The sequence below is a fragment of the Chionomys nivalis genome, chromosome 22, assembly GCF_950005125.1.
Source record: "Chionomys nivalis chromosome 22, mChiNiv1.1, whole genome shotgun sequence".
Classification (NCBI taxonomy): Eukaryota; Metazoa; Chordata; class Mammalia; order Rodentia; family Cricetidae; genus Chionomys; species Chionomys nivalis.
This window is the reverse complement of record NC_080107.1, coordinates 26,278,318-26,291,686: the sequence shown is the minus strand read 5'-3', so window position 1 is coordinate 26,291,686 and position 13,369 is coordinate 26,278,318. Positions and strand designations below refer to the sequence as shown.

At 44.9% G+C, this 13,369-nt stretch overlaps 1 protein-coding gene across 5 annotated transcripts in view; it reads left to right on the top strand.

Annotated features, from left to right (window-relative positions):
• The window catches only part of Fmnl2 (formin like 2), a 257,682-nt gene that overhangs the window by 141,590 nt on the left and 102,723 nt on the right, over positions 1-13,369 (top strand). The gene's annotated exons all lie outside the window — the stretch shown is intronic.

Here is a 13,369-nt window from a genome sequence, read left to right as displayed (position 1 = left end):
CGTGTCTGCTCAGTCTGCTATGAGAAGCTTGTCATCATGGCTCTTTGATTTAGTAAACTTCTATTTATGGTCATTGGAAACATTTGGATTTCTGTCCTAGCAGTTACTCTTCTTCTTTGTTTTAGAAAATGTCTAAAATGCTTATAACTTTAATTACATCAGTCTTTAGTTAGGAACGATCCTCACTAAGCTGTTACCATTGCCTTTTCCGGGGTCAGTAAGCTTAGGCTGTCTGCTTCTACTCAAACACTCCATTAGCCTACATTTTTAGTTGTATTAGTTTTGGTTGTATTATTCATTGTATAGTGCCACAATGAATAACATGTAACATCATTCTTTGAATTTTTTATGTCCCTGACTTCAGCTTTTAGTGAAGGTGTGGCCTTGTGTAAGTTTGAAAATACATTCTTGCTTTCTTACAGCCGGGGTGTGCCTCCTTCCCCTTTAAAACCTTGGGAATACTGAGTTTTAGAACTCATTAAAAATGCTGGGTGCTGTGTACATGGCTTAGTCCTGCCTCCACTTGGGAGGCAGAGACAGGTGGATCTCTGTGAATTTGAGGCCAGCCCGGTCTACACAGTGAGTTCCAGGACAGTGAGGGCTACACAGAGAAACCCTGTCTGGAAACAAATAACGAAAAAGGAAGGAGGGAGGTAGGGAGGGAGGAAGGGAGGAAGAAAGGAAGGACGGAAGGAAGGAAGGAAGAAAGAAAAAGAAAGAAAGAAAGAAAAAAAAGAAAAGAGAAACCGTCAAAGACAAGAGAGTCAAACAAGCCAGCTATGGTGGCACACACCTTTAAGCCCAGCACTGGGTGAATCTCTAAGAGTTCTACATAGCTACTTCAGGCTAGCCAGGGCTACATAGTGAAACCCTGACTCCAAAAGAAACAAAAGTTGAGCAGACAGGTAGAGTCAGCTGCATGATCTAAGAGTTAGCATCCATGTGCATTCCTGAAAACAGGACAAGTACTCCTGTTACAGAAGGAAGGATTGCACCCTGCACACCAGTGGAGAGATTTGGCATCTTTGTAAACACAGTGGCCTATATGGTCAATCGGCTACATGAAGGGCAAGGGAGGATATTCGTTTTCAGTAACCTAAGTAGGTTGGGATGAGTGAATGGCGTTTTAAAATACAAGTGAGAGGTAAGGAGGAACTTTTATTCTCTAGAAACTTGGGAACTGTTTGCTGTGCAGCCTGGTTAGAGAATGCCTGCCAACTGGCAAAGCCCTGGTGAGAATAAATTCTAGAAGAAGGATGTGCAGCCTCTCCTTCTGAGCTTATTGGGCTTTGCGGCTAAAGACCAGTTGAGGGTTCAGAAAAACGAGCCTTGTGCATGAATGAGTGAAGCGGTAGAAATTCGTGTTGATGGTGTCTTAGGGATGCTCAAGCATCCTTAGGTTCGGTGCTCTCTTGTTCCTAGAGCCTGTCTTCCATCTCCTCGTAGGCCCTTGACTTGTGGTTAGCAGGAGAGCTGAGAATTCGGGCTTCTCATACAGAACGATTCCTGAACTTCTCACAGTTAGGAGTGGTAGTTAATGACCGTGGTGTCACAGACTTTGAATCAAAGGAAGGACCAGCATGACAAAGGGCCTGCCTTTGGAAAGGCTTCCCTGACTCTGTTACAGGACACCTAGGATCTAGGACAGGTGTCGTGATCAGTATGTGCGTGCATGCGTGCATATGTGTAAGACAGAATCTCATGTAATCCAGGCTGGCTTAGACATTGCCATGTATCTAAGAGGACTTTGGACTCCTGATTTTCATGACTTTACCTCCCATGTACTTGCAGGCATAGTCGCCAACACAGGACAGGAATTTTTTTTTTTTTTTTTTAGCATATGCATCTTTTAAAACCGTTTTATTTGGACAAGGTCTCATGTAGCCAATTTTAGCCTTGAATTTGCTGTGTGTGCTAAGCTGGTCTTAAATGCCAGTCCTCCTGTTACTCTGCCTTTAAAGTGCTGGGATTGCAAATATGAGCCACCAGAGCGCCTTCCAGTTGGTTCTTATCCATATGAGACAGCTAGTAAGTCAGTGAGTCTCTCCTGGCAAATTCCTAGTACACTTGTAACTCTAAGAGGAGTCTCTTTGGGAGCACAAGCCTGGAAGCAGTCTGACCCACAGAGGCATGTTGTACATTTCTCTATTGTTAGAATGTAGAGCCTTTTCTTAGTTATGGTGGTACTTGGTTGTTTTGGCTTTCTTGATACCGGTTCTGGAGACTCGAGTTGTACAGTGTTACTTACGTAAGACCCACTTCCTGCTGTATTGCAGGATCATCCACGCTTTACTGTCAGCCTGGTGGACGTCAGCCTAGCCGCCTTCCCTTTTGCACAGTGGGGAGACAGCGTGTTGACCTCTGAAGCAATGCTGAGTTTATGTTCTCAGAGCTCACCCAATGTCAAGAAAACAGAACAGTGAAGGAGACCATCCTGACATCAGAGCAGGACGGCTTGGGTGGGGGAATCCCAAAAGAGAACTTGTTGTTGTAGGCAACACCCAGAGGAAAATCGAGAAAACATGATAAGACGGGTGGGGATTTCTGGGCCACCGAGAAAGCACTTAGCTGTCCTTTTCAAACTTCTTCATACGCCCTCCTACTCTGTAGCATACAGCAGAATCCTAACCGTGCCTTAAAATGGAGATCAGAACTCAAGGACTACAAGGGTAATGTGAATCCCTTAAACTAGCAAAATGTGCTTGGATTTGAGACAGAAGGGATTAGCGGGGTCTTGGCAAGTCAGAGAAAGACTTGTGCGTCAGGCGCCACTCAGCTCTGGGCCATGCTGGCAACGCAGGCCCGCGTGGTGAGGCTTCCAGGTTTTCACGATCAGATGAAAATTTGGATTCTTATATGAAACCTTCCCCATTTCTCATGCCATTTGACAGTTTTAAATGCTTATGAGCAATTAAAAACAGCCTGCGTTGATAAACCACATAAGAGGTCCAGAGTTCTGGCCTTTCCGCAGAGTTGTATTTCTAGAAGAACTGTCTTTTTCTTTGAGTTTTGTCCTGTGTTGTTGGAGTATGGATATATTGTTTTACCAAATGACTCCATAGCGGGGTCAGATTCCCCCCCCCCCCCCCCCTTTCCCTGCTGAAGAATGATTCTCCTGGAAGATGACTTGGAGACGGATTTCTTACCTTTCTAAAAGACATGACTTAGAAGTTAAAGGTCCGATTCTTTATGAACTGCTGTGGCCAGTGAGTGGGGTAGGCCGAGGAAAGGGGAACGGAGGTCTCTTCCCCTTGCCATGTTTGTTTGCATTTAGCTGGTGGAGCAGAGGCTTCACGTTGAACTGGGCAGCTGGACCTGATGCCCGAGAATCAAAGTCCCCCACGCTGAGTTAGGAGTACTTGTTCCCAGCATTAGCCAGTCAGAGATTCTGTTTCACTTTTTTTCTTCAAAATTTGAGACCTTACTTGCCCCTCCTTCCCATAGGAGGAGGTCTGTGATCCTGTCCTGGGAATTCATGTGTATACTGTAGTGTCTCTCTGATGGACTCAGGGTACCCCAGGGTTTAGACACTGACAGCAAGACACCATGTATTCTTTGGATGTGATCCAGATGTTCTACTGGTTTAAGTTTTATAAACTACGGTTTTCTGGATGGAAACTCGTAACAGATTGTATTGTAGCAAGCATGGGAAGGAAAGCAGTTTTTGTTGTTTGACCTACAATGTACAAGTAGGCCTGAAAACGGACTTTAGACCCACAAAGGCAAGAGAGTCTTGGAGCACAAACCCTCTCCCCTATGTGTCAGGAGGCTGTGGGGTTTTGAAAAGGTTGCGTTGTCTGTGTGTAGGGGAAGGTGGCAGCAGTGGGGGTTTTATCTGAAGAGGCTGCTAATCTGACCCTCTTCCCACTCAGGTACAGGAGTGAAGCTTCGTCCTCAGAGCGCTCAGTGGAAACTGCCCATGGGAAATCTTAACAGCGCAGAGAGCGGCTGATAATTGGATCCGTTCTAATGTGCCAGACACCAGGCTTTGCTATACTTAGAGCGTAACCGCTTCCTCAGTGGCTCTGGGATTAGAATACTATAGGGAAGAAGCAAGATTAATGGTCTTAAAATACCATCACATTTGAAGTGTGATTCTCCAGAAACTGAAACAGGACACGAGTTTTGTTGTATTTCTGTCCTGTATATGTTAGAGAAAATCAAAACACAGTTATGCGTTCTCCCTCCTCCCCCCCTCCCCCCCCCCATGAGAAAGGCTTGCATACCCCTGGTGTTTATAGTCTAAAATGAGTCTGGATTGGAGTTCAATACGCCAAGGCAAATTATTTGCTATGTGCTGTTTACATAGAACCTCTGTGTGTGTGTGTGTGTGGAGGGGGGGTGATCTCATATTGGGGATAAAATTTTATTTATCTACTTGAAAATGTGTGTGATTACTTATTTTACCTAAATCAGCCTCATCCAAGTCTTCAAAATAATTTATTTTAGATAACTTGGGATGAAAGTTTCAGTTTTCTAAAGGGCTTTATTTTAGACTGCTTCTTGGAGACAGTAATACAGAGCATGATTGAAAAAAAGGATGGTGGTTTTCATGTAGGCTAGCGTCTAAAACCTCTTCAGGTCACAGGACCGTTAATATATAAATAATTTTACGTAGTTCCTTCTAGGCAAACAGAACAACCTGCTTCACTTGTTCTAAACACATTGTCCAAACAGTAAGCATTTATTTAAGTAAGCCTGTTTGTTTTGTGTTGGCATGTCGTAGTAACTCGGCGATCATTTGGGAAAAAATGCATATAGATTATGAGAAAAACACCTTCCTTTTTCTCTTTAAAGCAGCTGTTTCAACCTGTGGGTCTCAACTCCTTTGGGGATTCAACAACCCTTTTACAGAGGTCACATATCCAATATCCTGCCTGCATATCAGAAGTTTACATTAAGATTCAGAACACTAGCAAAATTACAGCTATGAAGTCGCCACGACAATAATTTTGTGGTTGTGGGGGTCACCACAACTTGAGGAACTGTATTAAAGGGATGCAGCGTTAGAAAGGTTGGGAACCACTGGTCTGAAAGAATTGGTGATTGCCAATGAGAGGTCTGTCTGCTGGTACCGCACAGCTTCGGCCTTTGGTTCCCACGGTACCCTTGGTGCGTCCTAGATTCTGATCTCCTCCTGGTACCTGCCTTTTATTTGCTGCAGCTGCTGAACCCCGCAAAGGCAGTGGTCTGGCTTTGATTCGACCCGCCACCACCCACTCTTGCATCCTCATGGTCCTGCTTTCTAGAGCTCCTCCTGTAGGCTAGGGGTTTTCATAGAGTCAGATTCCTCACCGTTTCCTTCAAAACCTTAAAGTCACCCCGAGTTTGACATGACGGTAGTGCAGTAGGGCCTTTAGCTCTCAGGTTTGGAATCATGATGCAGACATTTCTATTACACGGCAGGGTTTCTCCAGGGCACAAAGACCGAGGCTCCGTTCTCTCCCCCTCCCTCCCTAATTCGTGGTGTTACAGTCTGTATTCTAGTACTTGTGAACTCCATGAAACACCGTTCAGGTACTCAATCATTTAATTTCTTAAATTTATTTATTTATGTTTAATGTATGAGTGTTCTGCATATATTCCTGCAGGCCAGAAGAGGGCATCAGATCCTATTATAGATGGTTGTGAGCCACCGTGTGGTTTCTGGGAATTGAACTCGGGATCTCTGTAAGAGCACTGTAGCCAGTGCGCTTAACTGCTGAGCCATCTCTCCAGCCCCCTCATTTAATTTTTAATTGTCAAAGTGTGTCTGGATTCTTGGGAATTCCTTTGTAGTAACTAGCATTCTTACTGTGCAGATGGGGAACTAAGGTTAAAAGGTTACTGGCCAGTCAACATATGACTGGTAGTTATCCTAGGATGTATTAAAAATCTGGTGTGTGTGTGTGCGTGCGTGCGTGCGTGCGCACACGCGCGCGTCTGTGCGTGTGTGTGTGTTTGTGTGTGTGTCATTTGACTTTATAGTCTGCCTAGAACCTTCTTCTTCTGCCATGGCCTCTCCTGCTGACACCACACCCACATCCGGGTATGTCTGCCATAAGAAGTACTTTCAGTGTTTCACAGGGATCCTGACAGTTTTTCTCTTGCTGGTCTCCATTTGTGGTTGTTGTTATTGTTTGTAGATAACAATATTGCAGCTTAGAAATCTGTTATTTCCCATAATGACTCACAAGTGATTAGAATCTGAACTCTGTAGAAAGGATTCTAACTACCACACTGGTGATTAAACTTTCTTGCTTTCATGATAACCAGAAGCCATTCTAAGATCTTACGGTTCTTTCATCATTAAGACAAGATGGAGAGATTAGGACAACATGCTTTGGGTGGATAAACTTTAATAAATCCTATTTTCTTAGAAACCATGCATGGTATGTATGGCACCTCGCTATCAAATAATGTCCCCATTGCCCAACCATGAGAAATAACAGAGGCTATATTGTGCCTACCGTTTATAAATATATGCATAGAGGAGAGGGAGGGGATGAATGGGCTGCTTGTCAGTGGCTGGCCGGCCCAGGAAGGACCGTGTGGCAGCACCAGGCTAGCAGACCCTGAGATCAGGGCATGGCAAGATGGCCCGTTTTTAAAGGCTTGTTTGGAAGAGGAGAGGTACTTTGTCAAATCAAGCTTTGAAAAATCTTGTGATTCTATTGCTGGTTGTTGAGCCGAATGGCAAACTGTGGTTCATTTGCACCTGGAGATGAGTTTCTCTTTTGAAGGGGACAAACCTGGGTCAGGGCACACTTGACTAACTCTTGGGATTCATCATTCAGTTGCTGAATGTTGAAGGGTGGCTGGAATGAGGATAGATTGGTGTGTACGACTTGGGTATGGCTTGTCTTTTGAGTGAGAAGGGTCAGGTTGTTACGTAATGTAAAGATTTCATGGCCTCTGTAATATCTTGGCACAGCTCCAAAGACTTACCAGTTCTCTTGGAGAAGAATAACACAGCCTTGTAGGAAGCAGAGGAATGTCTGCCTCTGGAGCACATTGTGTAGGTGGCCTGAATTCAGCTACTGGAGCTGCCCCTACCCTCATGATGTGGTTTACCCAGCTGAGAATACAGGAGATCAATATAGGAGGACCCCCCCCCCCCCGCGCGCGCACACTTATGCACACGATTCCTTTTTCATGTGCTGTGTGCATAGGTTGTTTTCTTCCCACATACAGCAAAGTCTTCCAGTTAAAGTAGAGTGGTACCTATCCTGGGACCTACTGTTGGGAGATTCCTCTGGGATCTCTTTTTATTAGTCTCCCCGAGCACTGCCAGTTTCTTTTGTCACGGTTATTGTAGTACCTCATTTACCTTAGACAAACTGGTAGCTTTTCCAGCAGCTGCCTTCAAATCCTCCTAAAAAAGGGCCTGGCAAAAATAAAGAACCTCCTTATCTTAGTCAGTGTCGGGGTCCCAGTTAGGCTGCATTGTCCTGCAGTGATCCTCCCGCTGGCAAGCCTAGAACTCCCTTTGTAGACCAGGTTGGCCTTGAGCTCATAGAGATCTGCCTACCTCTGTTTCTGGAGTATGGATATAGTCTTCTGTTATTCCCTGACTGGAATCTGTATTTTAGCGGAGAGTATGGCCAGAGGGGGTTGTGTGGTTTTGGCACCTGTCGGGTATTGAATCACTTGAGGTGGTGAAATGAGGAGCAAGGAGATGGCGTGCAGGAAGGCCGCCCTCGGTACCATAGGGAACAGCTCTCCCTACAGTCCATCCGGGATCTCCAGTGTGCGGTGCACTTTTGTCAGTGTAGCTGGTTGTGTGCACCAGATCCGAAGCTTATCCTGCATCAGAGCTCGTTACTCCCTCAGCTGACCATGACCGTTTCCGTGGACCTGATGAGTCCCTCTGGCCACTTGGAAAGGGCAGCGGGACTAGGACCACCAGCTTGTCTTTTCAGCTCTGCACCTTTTTGTTTATTTTGAGTTACGGGGTCTCACTCTGTAGCCCAGGCTGGTCTAGAACTCCTTATGTTACTCATAAGTTATCTCCTGCCTTCTCTTCCCCAATGGATAGATTATGGGTATACAGACTGAAGTTCAATTTACCTCTGGGTTTACTGATTGTGTTCATATGATAAAGGATTAGTATATATTTTATTCAGCATTGCAGGAAGAAAGCTTTCTCTCTCTCTCTCTCTCTCTCTCTCTCTCTCTCTCTCTCTCTCTCTCTTTGGTTTTTCGAGACAGGGTTTCTTTGTGGTTTTGGAGCCTGTCCTGGAACTAGCTCTTGTAGACCAGGCTAACTGCAAACTCGCAGAGGTTACCCTGCCTCTGCCTCCCAAGTGCTAGGATTAAAGGTGTGCACCACCACTGCCTGGCAGAAAGCAAGTGTTCTAAAACAACAGATTACGTCTAAGATGGAAATGAGAAGTCAGAGGTATGCCTCATTCCCTACAAAGGACAGTTTTCTGCTCAAGTTTTATTTTATAGATGTAATCAGATTAGGGAGAGACTCATTTCTACCCCTGTGGGCTTCACGGGCTACCCGGAATGACATTGGTATCCTCAAGGATTAGATAAAGTCACAATGACAAAGAGGACTGGCTGCGGTGATCTCCTTGGCTTCCTGCCTGCGTCATGTGCCAAGAGAGAAGCTGACTGTTACCAGCATCCACTGGGTTACGGAGATTTCACGATTACAGATGCCAGGTAGTCATGAGTAGAGGTCACGGAGGCAGACTGCTTTCCAGCTGAACAGAAGCGTGAGCCATGTGCTGAGTTGACAGCCACACCCCTGCTGCCTGCATCCATTGCAGTCTTTGCTGTGCCTTACTGCCTGGTTTTCCAATAATGGTGCAGGGGAAAATGCCAACATGGAGAGCATAAGAGATTTAGCTGCCTGTTGTGTTCTGAGTACTTTGATGGGAGCTTCCTTTTCCCGTGTATTCATTTCCTTAGTGACACTTCTCTGCTCTCCCGTAACTTATGAGCTTTGTCGTTTGGAGTCCATGCTAAGTAATGGAACACTAGCTCTGTTTTCCCTCCTGGTTCACTCTGTGTGTAGTGCGGTGCTTACCTCCTCCTGTAGTCTTACCTTTGTTCACACTTTGCGTTTTGCTAAAATAGCAATAGTATAAATAATCTCTGGCATAGTTCCCTGTGCTTGACTGCTATTTTAAATGTATTATCACCTGATTGACTTTTTTTTTTTTGGCATTATTGCCACCCCTGCTATCACCATCACTGTCACGGCCACACTGTGAACATCTCCATTTCACAAGAGGGGAAACTGAGAGTTAGTTGAAGTCACACAAGCAAAGAGTCATGGTTACATCTGCAGAGTCCAGTGAGCAGTAACTATTTTGTAGCATTTAATGCCCCTCTTTGCCTCTTTCTCTGCATACCAGGCCCCGTCCATAGGAAGAAATGGTCCCTTTTCTGAAGGTGTGCCGTTTCAGGGTGCTCTGCTTTATTAGTGTCTTTATCCCCTGCACCCCTGTCCCTTGAGATGCCCTCACATTTTTTTCCATTTTTGGTTATTAAGTATTGGCTGATTTGCCACGGTACTTTATTGTCTGTGTCCGTCTCAGTCCCCCTTTTTGTTCTTCTAGTTTATATCTTCTCAGTTCTTAGGAGCTTCAGGATTTGGATCGAGCTAGTTATGTTCTACGTACTTACTGCCCTTTCCCCATCTGCCTCCTCAAGTTCACTCTTGATGCCTAAGCTCCAGGTTGCAGCATCATATTTTCTTTTTTTCTTAAGTTTATATCAAATCATATGACTTTGAGGGTAGGGAAATGGGGAGTTGTTCAGTGGGTATAGAGTTTTGAAAGATAAAGGCTCTAAAATTTTTTTGTACAGCAAGATGAATATAGTTTCATGGAACTTGAAATTGGCTAGGAGAGTAAATATTATCTTTTCTACTACAACTAAGTTAACCATTTTTGTTTGTGGTTAGTTGTATGATGTGATATATGCTCTTTCTCTGAGAGAGAGAGAGAGAGACAGACAGACAGACAGACAGACTGACCGACCTGTACACTCACATGTGGAAGTCCCAGGAGAACCTTCGTGTCTTCCTCTATTTCCCTCTGCCTTATTTATTGCTTTGAGAAGGGTCTCTCACTGAACCAGAAGCTTGTATTTTTGGCTGCACCGTGTGACTGTTGAGCTCCAGGGATCTGTTTGTCTCTGTCCTCCGACGCTAGGGTTACAGGCATACACAGCCACGCCTGGCTTTTCACATGAATGCTGGGGAGTTGACTTCACCCTCATGCTTGCACAGAAAGCGTTTTTAATCTGACTCATCTTTCAGGCCCCACAATTGATATTTTAAAAATTTTAATTTCTTCCGCTGGGTTCCTAGAAAGCCTACATCCCTGTTAACTGAGGAGCTCTAGGAGATTGTATGAACCATCTGTCTCATTCACACCTTCCCTTCTCCAGAAGCAAATGGTTATTACCAGAAGTGTCTAAGTCTAAATTAGATGTCGTCCTCCTGATCCCAGCGGAATTACTTAGCTGTACTCTGTGCCTGAGCATTTCAGAGGCCTGACCAAGGGGGTGGGCAGGTAGTTCAGATGCTTGGTGAACGATTAGCAAGTGTAGTTTTGTCTATTACTTCCTTTGTCTTTTGAGATTATAATTACTTAAATTCCTATAGTTTTAACCTTGATTTGAAGATACCGCTCCTGACAATAACTAGTCCTTGAGGCTGAAAGCAGTCCAGAGACTTTTCGTTCAGGGCAAGGTAGATCTTTTCTGCAAACTCCCAAAGCCATGGATCTGCCTGTCTGCTTTGACTGTTCTCTTGGCTTTCCTGTAAGTTCTCAGATCTACACAGGGATGTTTAGAAATCTCGCTTTTGTTTTTATTATTTCCTCCACACAGACGTTGTCTTCTGTGTGCTCCTCCCCTTCTGGCTAGCATACACCTTCAGCAAAAGTTAAGGCGCTGCCTCTTGCTATCTAAGTCTTTCCAGACAGGTTCCACGGGACTTTTCTCTCAGAACCTCATTTCCCCTCTTTCTGGCTTGTGTGTGTGGTGTGTATATGTTCATCCATTTTCGAGTGGTTGTGAGGTCATATACACATCACACAGTGCACGTGGTTGAGGTTGACATTGTGTCTTCTTTTGATCGCTTTCCATCTTATAGACTAAGATAGAATCTCTTTAAACTCAGAACTTGGTCTTTGGCTAATATGACTGGCCAACTTGCTCTCCTAGTCTCCATCCTGTGTGCTGGAATTAAAGGATGCTGACATACCCGGGTGACTTTGACCTGCGTTCTGGAGATCTGAACTGTGGTCCTCACTCAGACTTGTGTACAGAGAGTACTTTACCTGCTGTGCTCAGCTCCCTCGTCAGCCCACTCTTGCTCTCCGGTGAAGACCACCACTTCTATGTGCTGCTGCCCTGTCTCTCTGCCTGCATGCTTGCTACTCCTAATCACTTCTTCATGTAGCACTTGCAGCAACTCTGCAAAGCACCTTGCTTGTTTAAAAGCATTTGAGGGGCTGTAGAGATGGCTCAGCCCTTAAGAACACTACCTGCTCTACCAGAGGTCCCAGGTTCCATTCCCAGCACCCACATGGCGACTCACAAACAACTGTAACTCCAGTCCCAGGGAACCTGATGCCCTCTTCTGACCTCCACGGGAGCTGCATGTATGCAGTTCAAAGACATACGTGTAGGCAGTTGTAGGCTTCATATTGCACTTTGCATAGAAGCACAGTTACTGGCTTTGAGTAGCATTTCCGAGAATGGTGTGGCTCTGACTCCCCATCTTTCCTTTCTCCCTTTCCTCTTAGGCTCTCTCTCGCCATGCTGGATACTTCTGAGCTCTTTGACTGTGCCCCACATCCTGTCTCACAGCCTTCTTTCTGTGTGCTTTGCCCCACAGGATTCTGCCCACTCTTCACTTGTCTGACCTCCGCTCATGTTTAAACTTTCATAGTATCCCCCTTTCCCCAGAGCTGCTTCCCCACCCTGAATCCCAGCCACCCTCTGATAACCTTTCTTTCTGGAGTGGGAGAAGCTTTTGTCTTCCCAGCACGATACAAGACTCTAGCCTCCATGTGTATTTGGTTTCCCCAGTGCCACCCATCGTGTTTGTACAGGGAGCGTACTGCATAAACATTCGTCAAACCCGAAAACTGTGAATTAAAATGAAAGTTAGCTCAGAGGCAGTGCCTTACCTGTCGTTTTGTATCAGCGAGGCCTTCCAGTTCTGATCGCTGACCGCTTGCACCAGTGCTGAGCAGAGAGAGCTCCGGCACAATGTTTGAAGTAACTTGACATTTTATTTTTCTGCAAAATGAACTTGGTTAGAACTCATAGAACGTATCCTGGAAACTTCACAGGGTTTGTTCCTATGAATCTGTGCAGCCTTAAGCAAGTTAGCCAAGTTTGCCCAGGCCTGTTTTCCCATGTAACTGGGGGAAATCGTATCAAGCTCACATGCTTATGCCTAGAAGATTGAGATTAGACATGCATCATGCCTAATACGCTGCTTTGGACACTGTGGTTCAGGCATTTAAAGAATTCTTTCATCCCTCTGGAGATTAATGAGGGCCTGAGGGGAAAACTCATTTAACTTATCCTGCGATCTTGTGCTGCACATAATCATACCCAGGGGTGCCAATCTGAGGGTCAGGAACTGGTTTAAGAGGGAAGTATTTATCTCTAGGGTACAAATAAGCAATGAACGGCTGTTTATTTAACAGTAAATAATGTTGCTCCCCTCCCCCAAAGAAAGATAAACTTGGAGTTCCTTGCTGTATCCCAGGGTCGGTTGTTTCCCTTTGTTTATCTGTTTATGTTTATCAGAGTCAAAAGTGCAATTAAATACTTTTTCATTCTATTCTAAGTAGCTTCTCCAGGGAACTGGGTCACATGAAACTATCACCCCTACCCCCCATTTTAGGCATTTCAATATTTAAGAAGCTTTAGTAGTAGCCCCCAAAACTCGGAAATCCTCTATTCTTCTGAATACACTGTCAGCATAAAAGTAGCGAAAGCATTAAAAGAGATGATTTAAAAAATTCTGAAGGCAGGTAACTAGATTTCAAATCTGATGGCTTAGGTTCAAATAGGTAGATGGTAGATATCTATTTTAGGAATATTATCATGATTGTCAGGCTGAGTTTAAAGGCTTAGGCCTATCAAGTCATCACAGGTGATTCCCTGCCGTGAAGTCAGCATAGTTTGTCCTCTTTCACTTTTACTAAATTCTGTTTACCCCGCGGCATGAAATACCAGTCAGGAGGAGCGGTCTGTCTATAACCTGAGTCCTGCAGAGATTGGGGGTCCGCACATTGACAGGTCAAGACTTTTGGACTCAGGTTGCCAGGCTTATGTAGAAAGCATCTCTACTGTCACCTGGTGCAAACATTTTCTTTCAGTGATTCTGGCCATCAAGTTTTCT